This window comes from Scleropages formosus, chromosome 13 (genome assembly GCF_900964775.1).
Source record: "Scleropages formosus chromosome 13, fSclFor1.1, whole genome shotgun sequence".
Classification (NCBI taxonomy): domain Eukaryota; kingdom Metazoa; phylum Chordata; class Actinopteri; order Osteoglossiformes; family Osteoglossidae; genus Scleropages; species Scleropages formosus.
The window spans coordinates 13,180,498-13,200,825 of NC_041818.1; positions in this window are offsets into that span (position 1 = coordinate 13,180,498).

The window sequence follows — 20,328 nt, forward strand, 5'->3', positions numbered from 1 at the left end:
AATTTGCTCTGACACCCTTTGAACTCCCACTGAGCTGAGAAAGAGAGCCGAGAGAAAGCGAATGGAGAGTCTGAACCATGGGGAAAGTGCATTTTGTATGTAGAATAATAAACAGAGAGCGTTTTTTGAAAGTATAAATAAATAAACAGACATCCGATACAAGATTCACGTACAGCATAAGCAGACTAAGGACACTTTTCTATTATTTATTTGAAGGCGGTCAATATCTATTCGCTGTTAGAGGAAGCTTTTCGCCAGTGAGGCTAGGACATCAAGCCGCTCACACTGATTAACACACACTCACGTGCTTACACATGGTTGAGATACCATGCAGAAACACATATAGATCCTTTTTTTTTGAGCTGTGACTCAGGATCAACAAGAAATGAAACATTTCATGCAGTCTCCACTCTGATTGTGGGATTAGGTGTGCTGGAGATGGCCATTGTATGTCGGCTGATGTGTTGAACCTTGGGTTTGACATGTGGAAGAGATGTTTTGGAGGCTGTAAAGATATATATTTTTTCTATACTGGAGTGGTCTTGTTGCTTTGATCCGTAGTTTGAGCGAGTCTACAGAGAGTTTTACCTTCCCAGGCGCTCTGAGGAATAATGGGCGCCAGGCCGACGGAGTGCTTTGTTGTCATGGCGACGCCCAAGAAACTAATTACCTGGCAGAGGGGAGATAAGACTCAGGGAAGAAGGGAAGGACACTTGTATGGGGGATGAAAGTGGTTGTACAGGGAGAATCACTTGTGCACAGAAATGAAGGCTGCGTGAGAAGAGAGAAAAGGGACACCCCAATGGGCTGTAGTGATCTGGCCTCAGGACCGAGAGCAAGCTCAGAAAAGATACTGCCCAAAAGCATAAACTGTGTATGATTCTGAAATGCAATGTTTTTAATTCAACAGAGAATTAGCTGTTTTCAAACAGGGTAGACATAGTTGGCGCTGCATGCAACACCATTTATATGCACTTATTTTACTTCTAAAAACAACGATCTTAAAAAAAAAATTATATATCTGGAAACATTTTAAAATTTCCTGTTTACTGAACAGGCTGGGATACTTTTATTTAACACATTATTCAAGCTTTTTTGGAGAGGTTCAAGACTAAAAATCACGATTTCTAATTCCCTTAGCTATGATTAGTATTAAGACTTACAGTATATTGTATGTTTTTACTCACTTATACAAGGCCAACAACACAATGCATGCAGACCTTTAGCTTGAGTTAAACAGACCATCTGTAGGACTTATACAGAGGTACACAGAGTTACTCATATTACTGTATATGATTATATGTGTGTTTATGTATTAGACTTATATGGGTCAAAGCAATATTCTATACAACCGTATAAGAATATTTAAAGGGCCTTTTATCATCAGACTTCTCATTTTCTCTTAACCAACCGTCCAACTGCATCAGTTGAACTTCTTTTATTTCCTATGGACAGCTGGTAGCATAGTGGTTAGAGCTACTGCCTTTAGACCCGAAAGTTTGAGCCTCATCTCTAGCTGTAGTACCCTTGAGCAAGGCACTTGTCCTGAATTGCAACAGTAAAATGAGCCAGCTCTGTAAATAATTGTAACCTCAACACTGTAAGTTGCTTTAGAGGAAGGTGTCTGCTCAATGAATAAATGTTTCTCCTATCCTGCTGTTTCCCATCTTATTTATACTTTTGCATCTCCTAACATTTCTGTTTAACTTTGTTTTGCGGTGCAGTCTTATGGTCGTTGCATCGCTGCTGCTTTGTTGCACATCCTTTTCGGGTGATCAAGAATGTGTCGCTTATTACCTTGTATGTACTGCTTGAATTGTTTTAATGGATGGAAGCATTAAGCATAATTGTTATTTAGAGTACTTTATACTTTCACAAATACTGGTGTAATACTGAGACTTGTGCTGGAGCGCAGTGAGATTTCCCCTTGTAGTGTGCAGTAGCAAAAAGCTGAAGCATTGGCACTTGATCTAACCTGAGCTGTTCTGTGTCAGCTAGAACGAGGTGAGGTGAAAAGGATTCTTAAATGACCTGTAAAAGACACTATTGTGCAATCTTAGAGCCAAGGAGACCTGGGCATCCCAGAAAGCACACATTTACTTGGGCCAAGTGGACAGACTGCAGTGCAACACAGATCAATGAGAGCTCACTATGGTGGAGATCATCATGGGCCATTAGCACTGCACAACAGAGCCATGAACATACACAATACAGGGGAGCACAGAGGCTGGGCTACAGCCTACGCGCACAGATGAGGTAGAATACCACACCCTATTACAGATACAAAGGAGCAGAGCACATTCACTCAAACATACACAAATTGGAAGTACTCACATCACAATTTCCTTGAAATGCTGCAAGCAAATGAAAATTATTTTGAGCTCATTTCCTTCTTTTATTGAATCTAGGCATCAGTATGTACTGCTGTCAGATGGAATTCTCAGTGCACTCTTTGACTTAGAGTCTGTTCAATGTTCCCTTCCCTTCAACTAGGATATCATCAGCGTGGGATGGGTTGGGTGATCTGGTTAAAAATGTACGTCTTCTAGATGTCATGATCTGGTGAGATGTACGTCGCTTTGGAGGAAAGCGTCTGCTAAATGAATAAATGTAAATGTAAAGTGGGATACTTTAAACTGATGCCCTAGGATTTGTGTGCTTTCAGGCTAAAATGGTTCTGACTGGTTTTGTTAGTTGTGTAGGGTTAGTATGAAGTGTTGACTCTTCAATCACTGTTCAATATGCATGTGATATACAGGTGTTGTTTTAAAAGAGCTCATACATTCATTTTCAGTAACTGTTTCTCCATTGTAGGGACTCAGTGGTGCAGGACCTATCCTAGAGGTATAGGACGTGAGGCCGGGAATACTCAGGATGGGACACCAGTTCATCACATGGCAATTTCACATTAGATTCCGCAGTTCGCCTGAAAAGTGTGTCTTTGAACTCTGGGAAGAAACGAAAAAACTTGGAAGAAATCCATGTAACAAAATGAGAACATGCAACTCCACAACCTGAACCCAGATTCCAGGCCCTGTAACAACACTACCCCATTTGCCACTATGCCACCAAAGTGGGACAAGTAAATAAAATGCAGTGTTTTTATAGATTTTTATAAATGATATCCATGAAACAATACACTAAATCTTGCTCTCTACGTGTCATAAAGTAACTATTATATTTATCTAATTAGTCTAATTTGCAAGTGTTTTTTCAAGTGTTTATTCAAACCTTTAATTTAAATACCATGAATTACAGAATGAATGCTATGATTTGCACATAACGCTTGCAGAATGTAATAGACTTTTTAAGCAGTAACTTTTCAGTGGAACTTGTCAATTAATTGTAATTTGTACCCTGACTAGTAATAATGGTCTACATCATCAAAAGGAACACTTGCAATATGTCAGGGGCACTGGATAAATCTGTATAGATTAAAAGAGATATTGTAGACACAGACCTTAATAGTCTAGAAGCCCTTGTTTCTTACTAAATCCTCTTATCTAAAGTAAACTAACAAGTCTCAAAATTCAATTAAACTGTCATTTCATATTAAAGGGGTTATTCTGGTTTTTACATCTGGGTTTCATATGTTATCTATCTTGGCTTTTTTTAGATACCTTAGGATGTTTTTTTATCAGAAACTTATGTTATGCAAGAAGTGTTTTGACCTATTTATGATCTCAACAAACCATCTCCAGTTATCCAGTTGGTCACATGACCAATGCCTTAACTGGGAAATACTTGCAAAAGCTAGACATTTTTCAAAAAGGCAAATTACTCAGATCGTTAGCTTTATTCTCAATCATGAACATTTTTTTGGGAGATGTATTTTGCGTGGTATTTCCAATATCTTTTTTGTTTTGAAAGGGGAAGTGTTGATTGGACAGTTATTGTACTTTAAGTGTTGATTAAAGAGACATTTTTATGGTATTCATTGACACAGAGCTCCAACCACAGAGATTAACATGAGCACATGTAAAAAAGTAATTCCCATCAGTCAGAAACTACTGTGATTCTGTTTAGTTTGACTCAATACCAGTATTGAGTAAAAGATTTTGCATAACTGTCCTTTCTTTCTCGACTTGAAAGTACCATTGCGGAGTTATAGCCCATCATCTTGTTCAAAGAATTTTCGTAAGGTGTATTATAATTAACAGATGGATGATTTTGCAATTACAAGTTCACCTGAAACCAAAAATAAAAAATGAAGCTTTCATGACCATTATTTGCTCACACTGTCAAAACAGGTTCAGGCACAGGCATTTTTTCATGAATTAACCTAAATTTGAAATGAGTTTCATATTTATGCATGTAACGATCAAAATTCAATTTTCTGCGGATAATTCTAATTCACAAAGGCCATGAGAAAGAATGGATTTGCATACATATGCCAAAAAATAGGAAAACCTTGAACAGAGAACTCAAGTTAGTTCTGTTAGCCTATCTGCAAATATGTGGTGGTTAGCAATTAATCATATTCTTGCTTTGGGTTAGAATACTGATTTCATCTATTAGACAGTCAAGGAAAATGTAATATTTGCTGCGAGTTAGAATTTGCTAACTTTCCGTATTTCTGCATTTCTCCTCATTATACCTCCCACACATTAAACTATCAACTGTAATCGCCTATTTTATAAAACACACTCTGTACCATGTTGGCTGAAGAAGCGTTGACTAATGATACTGTTTAGAGTTAATTCTTCAGGAGGAAATAGTGGGAATGCTAAAAGAATAGAGAGAGAAAAGACTTCCTCACTGCAAGCACATTCAGCACCGGAATACAGCCATAATTCCGAAAGTCCTTCCTTCCCACAGCCCCACCCTTCTTACTTTTAATTAAACAATTTAATTTTGGGAGTGATAAGTTCACATTTTAATGGGATCCTTCAGAACATCTTAACACATAAAAATTAATTTCTTTTGGAGATCTAATGTATTCGCTTTACAGATTAATAAAACCTGAGTTGGGGATAATATATGCTTTTCACACATCAGTGAAACTCCAGCCTGCTTCTATATTCACATCTGTTTGCCATCCTCGAAAGCTTGCTATTAAAGTACAAGTCCTAGAAATGATGTAAATTTGAATTGGAATGTGTCCTTTCATTAATGGGCTTAAGGAGGAAAAAATAAACCCCAGAAGGCAGAAGGCTTGAAATTAGCTCTGTTTCTCTTCAGAGGTTGGATTCAAAGCGACCTTCATTCTGGACAACCTGATCAAAACTTTAAGTTGATTAATGAAGGACATTTTCATTTTGCTTTCGAGAAAGTCAAACCTGAGCCCCTAAATAAGATCCTTGAAACAGAATTTGACATTTATTATGAAAGTCTTTATGCTAATTAGTCATATTAATCCATTGAAATGGAAGGGTTTTAATTTTTTTTTTTTTTATTCTGGATTTTGCATATTTGTTAATCTTTTGCCTTATGCTTTTAAATTCTACTGATGTATGCAACAGAAGATTTATTTACAGAACTGTGTTAGAAATACAGTGTTTTGTGCTTAATACCCAATATAATATGCTATAATATTGCCGGGCAGATGCTCAATTGCTCAGTGAATTGTGCAGTGTGAGAAAAAGAAAAAAAAAAGAAAAAATTACCCAGAATTCTTTTATCAGGAGATACAGAACATACAAATTGTACAATTGATCATCTCTCTGGATGTTTCTCCTGGCTGTGCTGGCTAGTTGCTCAGTTCCTGTATTGCATTTGTGAGATTTATCTGTACTTTTAGCGCTCTGTCTTTGTCTCAACTTTGATGTACGGTTGATGTTGCCCATTCCACCAGCAGGCGCCCAATGAACGAATGGATTACTCCCTGCTTGAGCTATCTCCTCCTTTCTTTTCCCTTTTTTTCTTTCCATGGACTGGTTTGCGGGTGAAAGATTTCTGCTTCCCTGCCAATTTGGAAACCGTCTGCCAGTGTGTTCGTTCACTGTGCTCTGTCTATCATCTATAGCAGTTTGATAATCCGTTTTAGGGAAAGCATGCGTGACTGGCCCACAACCCCCCACCCCTACCCCTCTCTACACACACACACACACACACACACACACACACACACACACCTCGCCCCGGCAGAGTACTCAGTGAGTGAAACACACCATGGCAAATGTGCAGTGTCTCTAAATGAATACCTAAACAGTCAGTTTGACACACTGTAAACGTCCTGAATTCTAGCTGGTGGTAATTCAGGACACACACATACACACACACACACACACACACACACACACACACACACACACACACACACACACACACACACATCTGCTGAAGCCACTTGTCCCATATGAGGTTGCGGCGAGCTGGAGCCTAATCCGGCAACACAGGGTGCAAGGCTGGAGGGGGCACAACCAGGACAGGATGCCAGTCCAAAGCAAGGCACCCCACGCAGGAATCAAACCCTAAACCCGCCAGACAGCAGAACCCGTCCAAATACGCTGCCCCACTGTGCCCCCTTTAATTTAGGACTGTTTTGTTAATTAAAAATACAATGCAATCTATATGGTATTACATAAAATGTTTAGTTATTTCTCTCCTTGTTAGTTTTATACCAATGCATTAAATTTGATTATTCTTTTATGGACTTCCAGTTAAAAAAAAGGTCACCTTAGATGGTGCTAATACCTCTCATTTGTGTAATGTCTGTGTCAAAATTCAAACACTGTCTTTGCTCTTGTACTTTATTTTAATATGCAAATAAAGGGCAAGAATGAGTTGCATAATGATGTGTTCAAAATGGGTCGGTGTTAATGGGCTAAGAGGAACTGGCTCTCCCAGGGAGAAATACGCCTGAAAGTTAATACTGAAAACTGTGTTCATTAAAGCAGTCTTTGTGTTTAGTGTAATTAAGTAATGAAATTATCAGTCATAAGAATGAGGCTGACTTGGGTCTCTCTATGTATTGAAGAAACCAGAATGAATAGCAGCTGAATGTGGAGAGTGCGTCTTCTTTATCATAGATAGTTAAGCTATGCAAGGTAATAAGATAACAAGCAAAGTAGTGGGCCTGTGTGCCATCGCCTTCCTTGGAGGATTTATTTGAAAGCTATCTTACCCGTAACAGATGTCTGCTGCATTGTCTTTGTGATAATGAGCATCTGAGGTCACTGGAATGTTGAGCCACACATACATGATTTTTCTAAAGCTTTGCTTTGATTTTATAGTCACACACTAGCTTTCATTGTCTTCGAGAATTATTAGCATTGCACCGACCGAGACACTGACATTTGTACTGTTTGTGCAGTTCGGAAGTCAACGATTAATTGCTCCTTTATTCCAACAGTACTCCGACTTATTATGACTTAATGTCAGAAACTGGACATGGCTAATCAAGGGTGAGTATCTCGAATCTGAATTTTACAGAACCGCCAATGGCAGAGAGATGCTTCCCCAATCAGGTGAGTAGGGCTTCGTGTCTCATCCTTTTCACCATGTAATGGACACAACAGCAACAGAAAATTATAAATGCAGCTCATTGTTTACAAGTCAAATTCTTCTCCAGCAGTTAGTGGGAGTCACTGTGGGAGCCTGACTTTAACAGGTGTACAGTGTCAGAAGAATAAAGAAAATAAAGGTCCAAACATTTAACATTTGCCAGTGCTGAGCATTTTGTAACTAGCTTTAGTTAAAAAGTCAAAAATCTCTGCTGTTCAAATGTGGAATTGGAAACATACAAATCCTTTGCATTGGATCTGGATCAAATGCATTTCTTGTTGAATGTTTGTTCGTTTTCTTGGAATTAAATATTGTACAATTTGTACTACTTAGAATTGTTTTCCTCCCCAGCACTCACCACCATTTTACATATTGCATAAATAAACAATTCGGTTAATGTAAACGTAAATCTCCCAGGCCGGGCCTATTCTATGTGAGAAAAAAAAAAAATGTGGCAATGGGCTTGTTTTTTCCAAGTGTCATTCACTGCGGTTAGCTGTGTATATCCAGCAGGATGATTCATTCACATCATTCAACCTAGAAGAGTCAGCTTTGAATTCAAGGTGAGTTTGACTGGTTACATAAACTGGGGTTTAGAGTTTTTTTTTCTATGTTTTTATGTGTCATTCCTTTCCCCAAATGTGGGCTATTGAAAAGGTGGCTAGTGGCTAAAGAACTAAATTGTCAGTATCAGTGTGCATTAAATGTTATACATACATACACACACATATATATATATATATAGTGTATGTATATGTATGTTATACATATATATATATATATATATATATATTTATTATACGCACATTTAATATTTACAGTGTATACAGTTTTTCATTGTATTTTTGTACTATTAGCATTACTAGAAGCAGAGGACATTTGCTGTAGCTGTTAATAGCCCAAGGTGTGCATTTCACATTCTATCAGAGCCAGCATGTTACAACCAGTGGTCATACACATGTTTGCACATCTTTACTGCATGATAAACATTCAAGATAAAAACGTCGGTACTGCCATGGCACGGACACTTTAATTGCAATTAATCATTTCCTGTCAGTTAAAAAGTTAGGATTGCTAAAGCAACTGTTGGTATGTTTATATCTTTTTCCATTGTATTATGCCAAATGGAATGACATTTTAAAAAAGAACCCGTTGGGGGCTGCCCATGGGAAAACACTAACTCAGTCATGTGTGGCTCTGGTTCTGAGAAGCTGACCTTTCCCTCTGAGTGTGGCCAGCTGCCCGCCGTCCATCCAGCGCCCCCCATTGATGCAACGATGCTCCCCCAGGCTTCTCTCCCTCTGGTCCATGTGTTCATTTGGGAGACAAGGCTGCTGCTTATTCTTTATTCGCTTTTTCCCATTCGGAAGTATGTGTTAATGAAAGAATTACTCAGATCTGATTATTCTCCGTTCTGTGGGAAAGTGTTGGGAAGTTTTTCTCTGTGTTGCATTATGGGAAATTTGAGGGCGCCAGCTCTGCTTGATCATAACCTCTGTGTACAGCTGTGGTACAGTGTTTGTGAAGGGTTCTTTACTGTACAGTATGTTGTGAATAGCCTTGATGGAAGATATGACTTCTTTTCGGCCCCCTGTGTTGCATTATGGGAAAGTGTGTGTAAAGTCCTCTAGGCTTCACTGTGCCATGCCCTCTGTGCTGCATTTCATGATATTGCATTTGATATTGTTCTTGCATTATTGTTTTCTCTGCATCACATGCTGAGAAAGTATTTCTAGTTTCCTGTCTGCACCACTGTGCTCTGTGCTGCATTATGGGAAACGACTGGCCCGGCCCTTTTGGTGAATCCTCCTGCTCCTACTTCTCCGCTCATTTGCTGAGGGTTACTGGACTGTTACCATGGTAACACTTGTAATGGAGTTAACTGGGAAATAAAACTAAATTGTTCTCCTAAATTAAACTGGTGAGGGAGAAAAGATTTCCACCCCCCTTATTTCTCTGTGCATCCCATGTGTTCTCCCACTTTTTTAATATCCTCTCAGAACTAAATTGTAATTTTGTCAGGATTATCAAACCTGAGTTGTATTTTTCAAAGTCCTTTATATAAAGTGGTTTTTCATTGAATTTTATGTTAGAAACACTGTACCAGAATACTACCATTAAACTTTAGGAGTGGGTAAAACTGTCTTATAAATTTTTTTTCATGTTCCCAAAATGTTCTTAATACAATTCACATCTTCAGACACTATCAAACATATTTGTCAGCAACAAAGTTCAACAAACATTCAATTTTGTCTTCCAGCATTTTTTATATTAATTAAAAAAAGCCTTTACTCTAACATTGTATGTATAATTGGCCATTTTTAGAACTTCAACAAAAACATGTAACTTGGCTTTTGTACATAAAGGTACACTATATGGTAAAGAGTGAAATGATAAAATGTAAAAATTCTGTAGGCAAGGGTATCTGCTCAGTTGCTAAATAATGACAGATTTTTTCCAGTTGCCTGTGAGAAATTCTTGAAATAGACTTCAGATATGCAAAAACATTTTACACCAACATTAAAACACTACATATCAATTGAAAAATATCCTCCAGCATTCAGAATGTTTAATACATATTGCAAAACCAACTCAGTGCAATAAAATGTATAATAGTGTCAAAAAATGAAAGCACTGTTTGGCTTTCTACCTTCTGGTCTGATTACTACAGTTGATCATTGAAGCCGCAATGCCTGTACAAACATTGTTGAATTATATGTGCCACATTCAAATTAATATGCCAAAATATTCTGTTGCGGTACATTGGTATTGTCCCAGGGCATCTTTGTCCACCAAAGATCCAGGGTTGTTGGTTCAGAGATGGGTTTGAACTCAGCCTGTTCAAAATGTCCATGTCCCGTGTTTGTGCTTCAAGAGGAAACAAGAGGACCCTGAGGAAAGCAATGCAAACACATGTTTTTCAGGTCAGTTTATGACTTTGCATTACTACCAGTGTGTATATGTGTGAGTGAATGAGTGTGTGATTGTCCTGCAATGGAATGGCATCCATTGCAGGATGTAGCCTGCCTAAGACTGAATGTTTTCACAGCAGCCGTGACCTGGAAAAGCAGTTATTGCTAATGTATTCATGGAAAATTGTCCTGCCATTGTTTGCTTAAAGAAAAAAAAAAAAAAAAAACAAGGCCTCTTTAAGCAAGGACAGCAATCTAGTGCTGAACTGTGAAAATCTGAGTCTGTAACCCCACACAAGTCATTCTAAATGAATAAACAAACAAGCTAACCAAAAAAAGTGGAATGAACAAAAAACAAACGAAGAACTGGACAAAGGACTGGACAAATGAACAAATAGCTTCATCTTTAATAGCTTCACTCAAGCTTGACCATCTTAACCAAGAATTATCTGACAGGGATCATATAGATTCAAGATTCAAGAGATTCAAGAGAGCTTATTGTCATGTGTACAGTAAACAGTTCGTTACACCATACAATGAGATTCTTACTCTGTGAATCCTCTCAGCAGCCTATAAGATGAATTATAAGGATGTAAGGAAAGAAAAACACAAGAAAAATACAAGGATAACAGAGGGCATAAATCACAAATTTACAAAAATTACTATTAGTGCAAAAATCCAAGAAATTAGGTTATATACGTATATAAAGTGTGCAGTGCACAATGTAAACATGGAAGTTGTACATGTGCAAAGTCCTGCAGAGGCCAATTAGGTCTATTCACAGTTGGGGGGGGGTGTGTATTTGTGTACGCAAGGTATGCGGAGGTAGTCTGTGGTCTCTGATGTTATTGGCACTGTGGATGTGTATGTGTGTGTAGGAGGGATGGGGGGTAGTTGACACCTCTCAGGTTCAGAGGTGAACTGTGTCTGCTGTGATGGGTGGAGAGGCAGTGGATGGGTGTTGTTCACAAGCCTGATGGCTTTTGGGTAAAAAGTATTTTTCAACCTTGTGGTTCTGGCTTTAACACTCCCGTAGCATCTGCCTGATGATAAGGGTGTGAAAAGGCTGTGCTGGGGATGACTATTGTCCTCGATGATGTTAATGGCTCTTCTGATGGTTCTGGCCTGGTATAGGCTCTCCAGTCATGGTAAGGACGTTCCAGTGATGGTTTGAGCAGCTCTCACCACCCACTGCAGAGCCTTATGATCCTGTACTGTGCAGCTTCCAAACCACACTGTGATAGAGCTGGTGAGGACACTCTCGATTGCATACCTATAGAAGCTTCTGAGGATTTGGCTTGCTATGCCAAATTTCCTCAGCCTTCGCAAGAAATGCAGACGCTGATGTGATTTCTTGACCAGATGTGTAGCGTTGTGAGACCAGGTGAGATCTTAAGTAATGTGAACACCCAGGAATCTGAAGCTGCTCACCCTCTCCACCACTGTCTCACCAATATGCAGTGATGAGTATTGGTCCCTGCTTCTCCGTGGATCTATTATCAACTCCTTTGCTTTGTTGACATTGAGGGAGAGATTGTTGTCCTGGCAGCACTTCACTAGGTCAGCCACTTCCCTCCTGTATGCTGACTCATTGCCTCCCGTTATCAGTCCAATGACTGTCGTGTCATTAGCAAATTTGATGATGCTGGTATTGTTCTGAGAGGACACACAATCATGAGTGAAGAGTGCGTAGAGTATGGGGCTCAGCACTCAGCCCTACGGAGTTCCACTGTTTATGGTTATTGACCTGGATGTGTGGTTCCCCATTCTAATGGACTGGGGTCTTAGAAAGTCCAGAACCCAGTTGCAGAGGGTGGGTGGCGAATTGTCCCGTATGCTCAAATATGTATAGACATAAAGGTAATGTTAAGAGTGTAAACTAAATATTATAAATTAATTTAAACAATTTCCGTACTTATTCAAAAGTAGATTTACATTTGCTGAAGAGAGAAAAAATAAATATAAAAAAATAAACGATATCCTTTACTCATATCATGCACGCATACAGTATATCTTGTTTATTTGGCTTTATTATGACGGTGTAACATGACAGCTTTTTAGATCAAGGCACTTTGTGAAGGCAAGAAGAGCTGCAGGAGTTCATGGGCGTGCCTTTCCTCTCATCTCTTTGCGTTGTTTGGACCAGGGTTTTGTGTCTGCCTCTGTACCTCTTCCAGCATCGAACCCGGGCTGGATTATGGCTTCCCTGTGCCAGAGAGGAAAACGCTCTGATGACACTGCATGATCGTTAATGAGCTTTTTCATGCTGCGCTCACCTAATCACCCATATCAAACCCCTTCACAAGGAAAAACAGAGGACCGCAATCCTTATTTATTTGATTTAATTCACATTAAATTATATGGGACTTAAAAAGGGATTACATTTTACACTTGTGAGAAGTCTTAGCTACTTAATTAAGACTGAAAATAATGGTAAAATTATTTCCAGAAGAGAATAAATTAGTATTACTTCAGAATGTTTAGTTCGTTACATTAGTATTTTTTACTGAAGTTCCTGATACATCATTCAGTGATTCCGTATATAACTCAGTGACATTTTTTAAATAACTGGTCTAATAAACATTCTGCTTTTAGAGGGAAAAAAGTTTTAATATTAGAGCTCAGAAACCCTCTGCATTTGTCTCCACTCATAGCTGTATTTATTTTTTTAAACTCCTATTTCCAAGAGGGGGAAAAACATAACAAATGAAAGAGAAAAAAATTTAAAAGGTGACTGCATCACTTTAACACTCTTAATTTGAACACAAATTTTTTGCTGTATGTTTTTATCATCGGACAAAATGTTGATGTGTACCTGTTGCATAAATGAGAATCATAATGCCGAGCTTGAAGCTCACTTCAGTTCGTGAAGTGTATTGTAAAAAGCCGTACGACTGGTAACTTGCAGTCAGTGCATGAGAGCTGCCCTGTTTCAATTGTTGTGGTTGTTACAGAGACTTACTGTCAGCAGTGGGACTGGGAATGGACAGTGACCCACAGACATCAGAGACACAATCGAGCTGTGTCCCTTGGCAGGATTCACCTCTTCAGAACCCAAGGATCATTCGGGTTTTTCTGTGGAACTTCTGGATGTAAATCTATTCCGCTCTTTTCAGTTCTTACTTTGCCCTGGTTGAATTTACCAGAAAAAGTCTGTGTCTACTGAGTAGCATTAGGAATTGAGACCTGTGCATTTTCAAATGAGGAAAAAAAAAAAATCTTAAAATAAAAACAGAAATATTAATATCTCCATACTTATATATTCAGTTTTACATACATTCCTGACTCTCATGAATTTCTCATTGCTTCACATACTAGATGTTTTAACAAAGACCCTTTTTATTAAATTCATACTGCCACGCAGATGTATATGTTACGTGGAGTCCTTTGGGGGCCGTACCTGTCATGCATGATCAAGACTTCTACATCGGCATGGAATCAACCAAGAGTTGGATTTGTGTGTGTGTGTGTGTGTGTATGTGTGTGTGTTTGTTTGTTTGATTGTTGTGCGGAGGGGGTGGAATAAAATGATAACTTCCTAAGCTCCCTAAGAGTAAGGGTATTGCAAATGTGTGACCTGCACTTCTGCTGCAGTATAATGAACCTGCTTTAATTGTTTTATGTGAGTGTTATGCGAGGTTCATGAACCCCAGAGGACCATCCTGAAACCATTTACTCAAGGTTCTTGACCATCTAACTGGAAGACATAGGTGCATTATCACATCTCAGGGCCCCAGGCAGAGATTCTGCACCTTAGTTATTTGCATATTTTCTGGCCTTGCATTATGGGAAGAAGAATACAGTCGAGGTGTGGTCTAGAATCACATTATCATCAGTCCTTAATGCATAACTGCAGCTGGTGCTAATGAGTCCATTACACTGCCATATGAGAATGGAGTGTGAATGAGTGATGGAACAACAGTGACACTCTTTGCCCAAACAAGGACACATAATGTACTAATGCTTTAAGAAAGCGCTACTAGGATATTAGCATGTTTAGGCAATAAACTCAAATGTTCCTCCAGCCATAAGTCATGGATGAACATGAAAGACTCCATTTTAAGACAATGTGGAAAATAATAGGGTCATTGAACATTTACTTCAGTCAGGGTATCTAGCAAGTGCTTTTAGCCTGAAGCTGTACAATACATGAAAACTCTTTTTCTTTCTTTCTTTCTTTCTTTCTTTCTTTCTTTCTTTCTTTCTTTATTTACTTATTTATTTGTGTTTTCCTGTGTTTTGTTTGTTTTCTAAAAACATTTGACGAACACATTTCAACAAAATGTCTTTACAGCTGTTCTGTAGCACTCCCCAGGGATGCAGAACACTTGTGAGTCATGACTACTAAAAATTTTTGCTTGTTCAATTTTTAAATGTATTATATAATGTTTTTGCTATAATATAATATATGTTAAAATTTAACAAAAGAAAAATATATATTATATTATATTATATTATGTTTTCGAATGGAGAGCGTGTTGTGATCGGTGTTGTCTAAACAACAGCTGATGGACCGATTGATCCAGGGATCCAGGAATTTTATGTTTTTGGTATAGTGTGTTTCAATAATTATTTTACAGTTTCTAAGAAATTGTGTTCTTAAGTATCTGAGTCATTACTGTTTTGTTATGGGCACCAATTTATGTTTGTTTGGGAATGTAGAATACACAAGCTCATTGTTATGGTTCTATCTCAAGACTCTTCACATTTTAGGTAGCTAATACCCATATATGCTTTATAAAGAAAGCTTTCAGTGTACAAGGATGTTTCAAAAGAAGCAGATAGCTTGGTGGTTACAACCGCTGACTTGCTGCTAATGAACCTCAACTTGAACACTACTCTCTGTAGTACCTTTGAGCAAGGAACTGACCCTGAACTGATACAGTAAAGAATTTACTTACCTGTACACATATAGGTTCACTTTTGGGTGGCACAGTGAGTAGTGCTGCTGTCTCACAGCTCCTGGATGGTGCAAGAGAAAGTGGGTTCAATCCCTGCTCAGTCTGTGTGGAGTTTGCATGTTCTCCCCCGTGTCTGCATGGGTTTCCTCTGGGTGCTCTGGTTTCCTCCCACAGTCCAAAGACATACTGTTCAGGTTCCCCCATAGTGTGTGAGTGACAGAGAGAGAGAGAGAGAGAGAGTTCCACTGATGTATGGATGAGCGACCCCATTGTAAGTAGTGTATCTAGCAGTGTAAGTCGCCTTGGTGAATAAGGTGTGTGGGCTGGTAACACTACATAGAGGTCATTGAAAGTTGCTTTGGAGAAAAATATCTGCTAAGTGAATAAAATGTAAATATAAAACATAGGTCAACAAATAATACCAGCTCTGTTTAGTACTCTTATCATTGTGAGACAACTTGGATCAAGGTGTCAGTTAAATAATTAGAATGAGTTAATGATTTTTATAGCACACAAACAATGAAAGTTTGATTCAGACTGCGAAGGCAATGCGATAAGTGCAGCCACTGAAATTTTGACATATACCATCAGATGTGGCCAGACATGCATTAACAAAACCTGACAGTCACTTCAGTTATCTGTCTTTAACAATCAACAACATAGATGATTCCAAAAAGATCACATTTTTTTTCCAGTAGAATTAATTGCTATGCAAATTTCTGAAGGCATATTTTTTTTGAAATATCACAGTTCACCCATCTTTGCTTTCACTATCAAAAATTAATTTAATTTATACCCTGACACGTTTCCAGTGTACATATTTATAATGTGACTGGTCGATGTCAAATTTCTATGGCCTGATTCAGACCTTATTTCTGTGTTCAGAAACACTGTCAGTCATGTAACCCAATAAGATTACCCAAGTAGATTCATAAATAGGTACTGTTGGGGGGGGAATATACATATATATTATATAAAAAAAAAAAATTCCCCACTCGCCCTCCTTTTTGTGGTCGGTCTTACTCCTTCAAGCTCGGGTCCTCTACCAGTGGACTGGGAGCTTGAGGGTTCTGCGCAGTATCTTAGCTGTTCCTAGGACCACACTCTTGTTCTTCCCATTCAGCTGACTTCTCAGGACTTGCCTTACTCTCTGCAGGTATTTGGCGGTTGCTGCTTTCCTTGCGGCCTCCTATGAAGGCTCTTAGTGTCCTGTTGATCTTGTATAGTTCTAAGCATTCCAGGATCCATGAGTGAGACATTGAGCCATAGGCTTTCTTGTAGTCAATCCAGGTGGGGCACAGGTTGGTCTGTCTGGTCTTGCAGTCTCAAGTGACTGTTCTGTGTACCAGTACCTGGAGTTTTGCTCCTCTGGTGTTTCTACCAATTCCTTTCTGGGCCCCACTCATCTATTGACCCATATGTCTGTTCATCTTAGCTACTATGATAGCAGAGAGCAGCTTCCATGTTGTGCAGAGGCAGGTTATCAGGCAATAGTTGGATGGAACTGCTCCTTTCTGGGGGTCCTTCAGGATAAGGACTGTCCAGCCTTCTGTTAACCATTCAGGGTGGGTCCCATCCATTAGCAGCTGGTTCATTTGTGTTGCTAGGCACTCATGGAGTGCAGTTAGCCAGAAGGCATGGATCACGTCAGGGCCTGGTGCTGTCCAGTTCTTCATACCTGAGACTCTTTCTTGGATGTCTGCCACTGTGATGGTTACTGGATCCTGTTCAGAGAGGTTGCTGTGGTCTGCTCTTAGATCCACTAGCCACTGGGCTCTGTTGGTGTGTGATGCCTCCTTCTCCCATATGTTTTTCCAGTATTGCTCAGTCTCCAACCTTGGTGGGTCTGCTCTCATGTTAGTACAGCAAGAGTACACATTGGATGGCTGTGTGGAGAACATCTGGTTTATTCTTCTGCCCTCTATCTCTCTTGTGTACCTCTTCAGGCAGTTAGCCAAGGCTGTGAGTCTTTGCTTGGCAGTTTCTAAGGCCTCAGGTATAGACAGCTTGCTGTACTTCTTAGGCAGGGTCTTCATCACACCTTTCTGCAGTTCCAATAGCTGGCTAACTTCCTTTCATGCTGCCTTGATCTTGGCCTCTAGCCTTCTTTTCCATGGAGGATACTGCTTCTTATGCTTGATATTTATCTTGTATCCAAGCATCTCAAGGATCACTGGCTCCCCCTTGCCATAGCATTTGTGTTGTACCTCATCAATCTCTAGTTGTGATAGCAGTTGTTGTAACACTGAGCTACTAGTTGTTTAGGCATTAGTCTTGATGTTGGGGTTTCAAAGTATCCATAGGTCCCACATCCTCTTCCTCCCTCCTTTCACCAGGGTTAGTTGTGTAGTAGCATTCCAACAGTTTCCTATTCTTATCTGTTGTCCATGCATGCCTTGTTCTAGTAGCCCACTTATCACCAGTATGTCCTGGTTCCTAAACATCTGGCACAGACCTTGTTAATCCAGGCAACATCTGAGCCAGCATGACTCTCTTTGTTTGTTTCACTCTCATATCTAAGGTAGGCAGAGCTAAGCATAAGGAGTTCTTGCCTAAGGACCCCTTGCCTAAGGACCCCCTACTGGAGGTAGGCCATGACCAGGATTCAAACCCTGGTTTCCCAGGTGAAAGGCAGCAATCTTACCACTACACTATCCAGCCATTTGTATATGTTTGTATATTTTTTATAAATGATAAATTTATAAAAGACAGTTATACATTTTTATAAATTTTCTAAAGAAAATAAAAAAAATATTTATTTAATTAATTATTTAATTATGAAAGACACATGTACATGCATTTGGGGGAACATCTACCAGTGCTGAGACAATATTGCAGAGCAGTCTTCTGTGATTGTGGAGGACCTGAAGTTCCATACATGCAGAGGACAAATGACAGTATGGCACCCAGGACCCTGGTGGTGAGAAACAGCTGAGCTGAAAATCTAGCATTTTACAACCTCCCCTGCCGCCACTGTCACTTTGGTAGCTGTCTGGGCGCCCTGCCCTCTGGCCACGTGCACCTCCTGCTCCCAAGCTAGGCTTTCAAATACCCCAGAGTCTGGCTACGTTGAAGTGATATGTCAGGGGTAACAGTTCGACGTGCTGCCAGACACAGTGGTGGGACTACCGGGCTCCCCGTCGCTTTGGGGGAAGGAAAAGGCAGAGGGAAAGGTCAAGCAACTCAGACTTGGCAGCTGGTATTTCCAGCAAAATCGCTAACCTCAACTTCTGAGGCAGCTGAGTATATTTACTGTACTGGTTCAGCTGACATGGACAAGACTCACCATTCCAACCCACCCTCCCCACTTTAATAGCCAGTTATGGAACATGAGTCAAAAGTTAAATCATTTCTGAATTGCAAAAGATTCCAAGGGGCCCTTTTTCCTAGTGTCCTTTCAAATGACGGGCATTTGATTTGCTTCAAATAACTCCTGAAATCTGGTTCATGTTATATAAATCATCAGTTTGGATATACTTTTATTTGACATTAAAGCCCTCATATTGATTATTTAGAAGAAATATCAACAGTTAATGGTTTTCAGGAGTTGGTGTCCTGAACATCTTGGATTAACCTTTACATTTAGACATCCCATCTCTGGTTAAGAAGATGCTTTTATCTCATCAAATGTTCTGTCATTCAATAGGTGACTCAGGTGCCCTACTATTAATATACATAGTGTACATTTGAATACTCTGGTACATATGTCTGAAGAGCCTTACTCATCTCTTTCGTTCATGTTACTCATTTGTATGAATATAACCATGTGTGGTATGTACTGTAGCTTAGGAGCTATATTTTGCAATATTGTATTAAGGATGGGGGGGTGCAGGGGTGCAGTGGCGCAGTGGGGTGGACCGGGTCCTGCTCTCCAGTGGGTCTGGGGTTCAAGTCCCGCTTGGGGTGCCTTGCGACAGACTGGCGTCCTGTCCTGGGTGTGTCCCCTCCCTCTCCAGCCTTACGCCCTGAGTTGCCGGGTTAGGCTCCGGTTCCCCACGACCCCATATGGGACAAGCGGTTCAGAAAATGTGTGTGTATTAAGAATATGAAAATATATACTTTACTCTAATGCCCAGCCAACAAAAACTATGAAATGTTTCAACATATTTAATAATGTGTGTTCTGATACTTTGTATGAGAATTTCATACATATTACACATGCAGACCAAACCCCAAAGTTTAATTGCTGCAGAACACTAAGAGTTGTATATCAGTGCCCTGCCAAGCAGCAATATCTAAGTGGTTGACTCCACTATTGTTTATTCTAGCAACCCAAACATTATAAGTCATGGGAGCAGTCTCCCTGTGCTGATTACCAATATTACTCTCTGGTTTCTACATCTCAAAGTCTTGACAATGCCAGAAATGCCAGTCTACAATGCACAATCCCTTTCAGTCTTGTGTCAAAGTCACTCTGGCAAATGCTCAAGAATGACACCTAACATTCAAAAAAAAAAAAAGAAAAAAACAGTACTTTTACAAACTGATTACATAAAAAGGCATAATATTTAAATATCCAAATTTTATGGATTCCAGATTCCAGTGGGGCTTTGGTTTTCAGACCCCTGTGAATGTCACATGAGAAATTGCTGCAAAGAAAATGTTACAGTGTTACAGTAAAAATTTGGCAAAAATACACATTACTGGGATAAAGGCATTGAGTACAAGTAGACTTCTGTACAATTTGCATAACAAATAAGACAGCATTGTGAACATAATTCTTTAATTTATACAATTAACATGTTGTTTAAAACAGTAACAAGAAACAAATTATAATGTGTAAATGTGTCAGATGTCTTAGATAACATAAAACAATTATGAGAACATTGCACGGTGTAATAATTATTAATGAAATCCGATAATGTTTAATGATGAATGATGTTGAATCTGCATATTTCTTTTATATCATGGCATTGTTACATAATGAGAAGCACAACTTCTCTTCCTTAAATCAAATAGAAGCAATAATAATTGTACTGCCTTAAAGAAATGTGAAGAACAATATCACATCGCCCGGAGAAGACCCTGGCCTCGCTTGTGAATTGAGTGTGAAAAATAATAATTCTCCT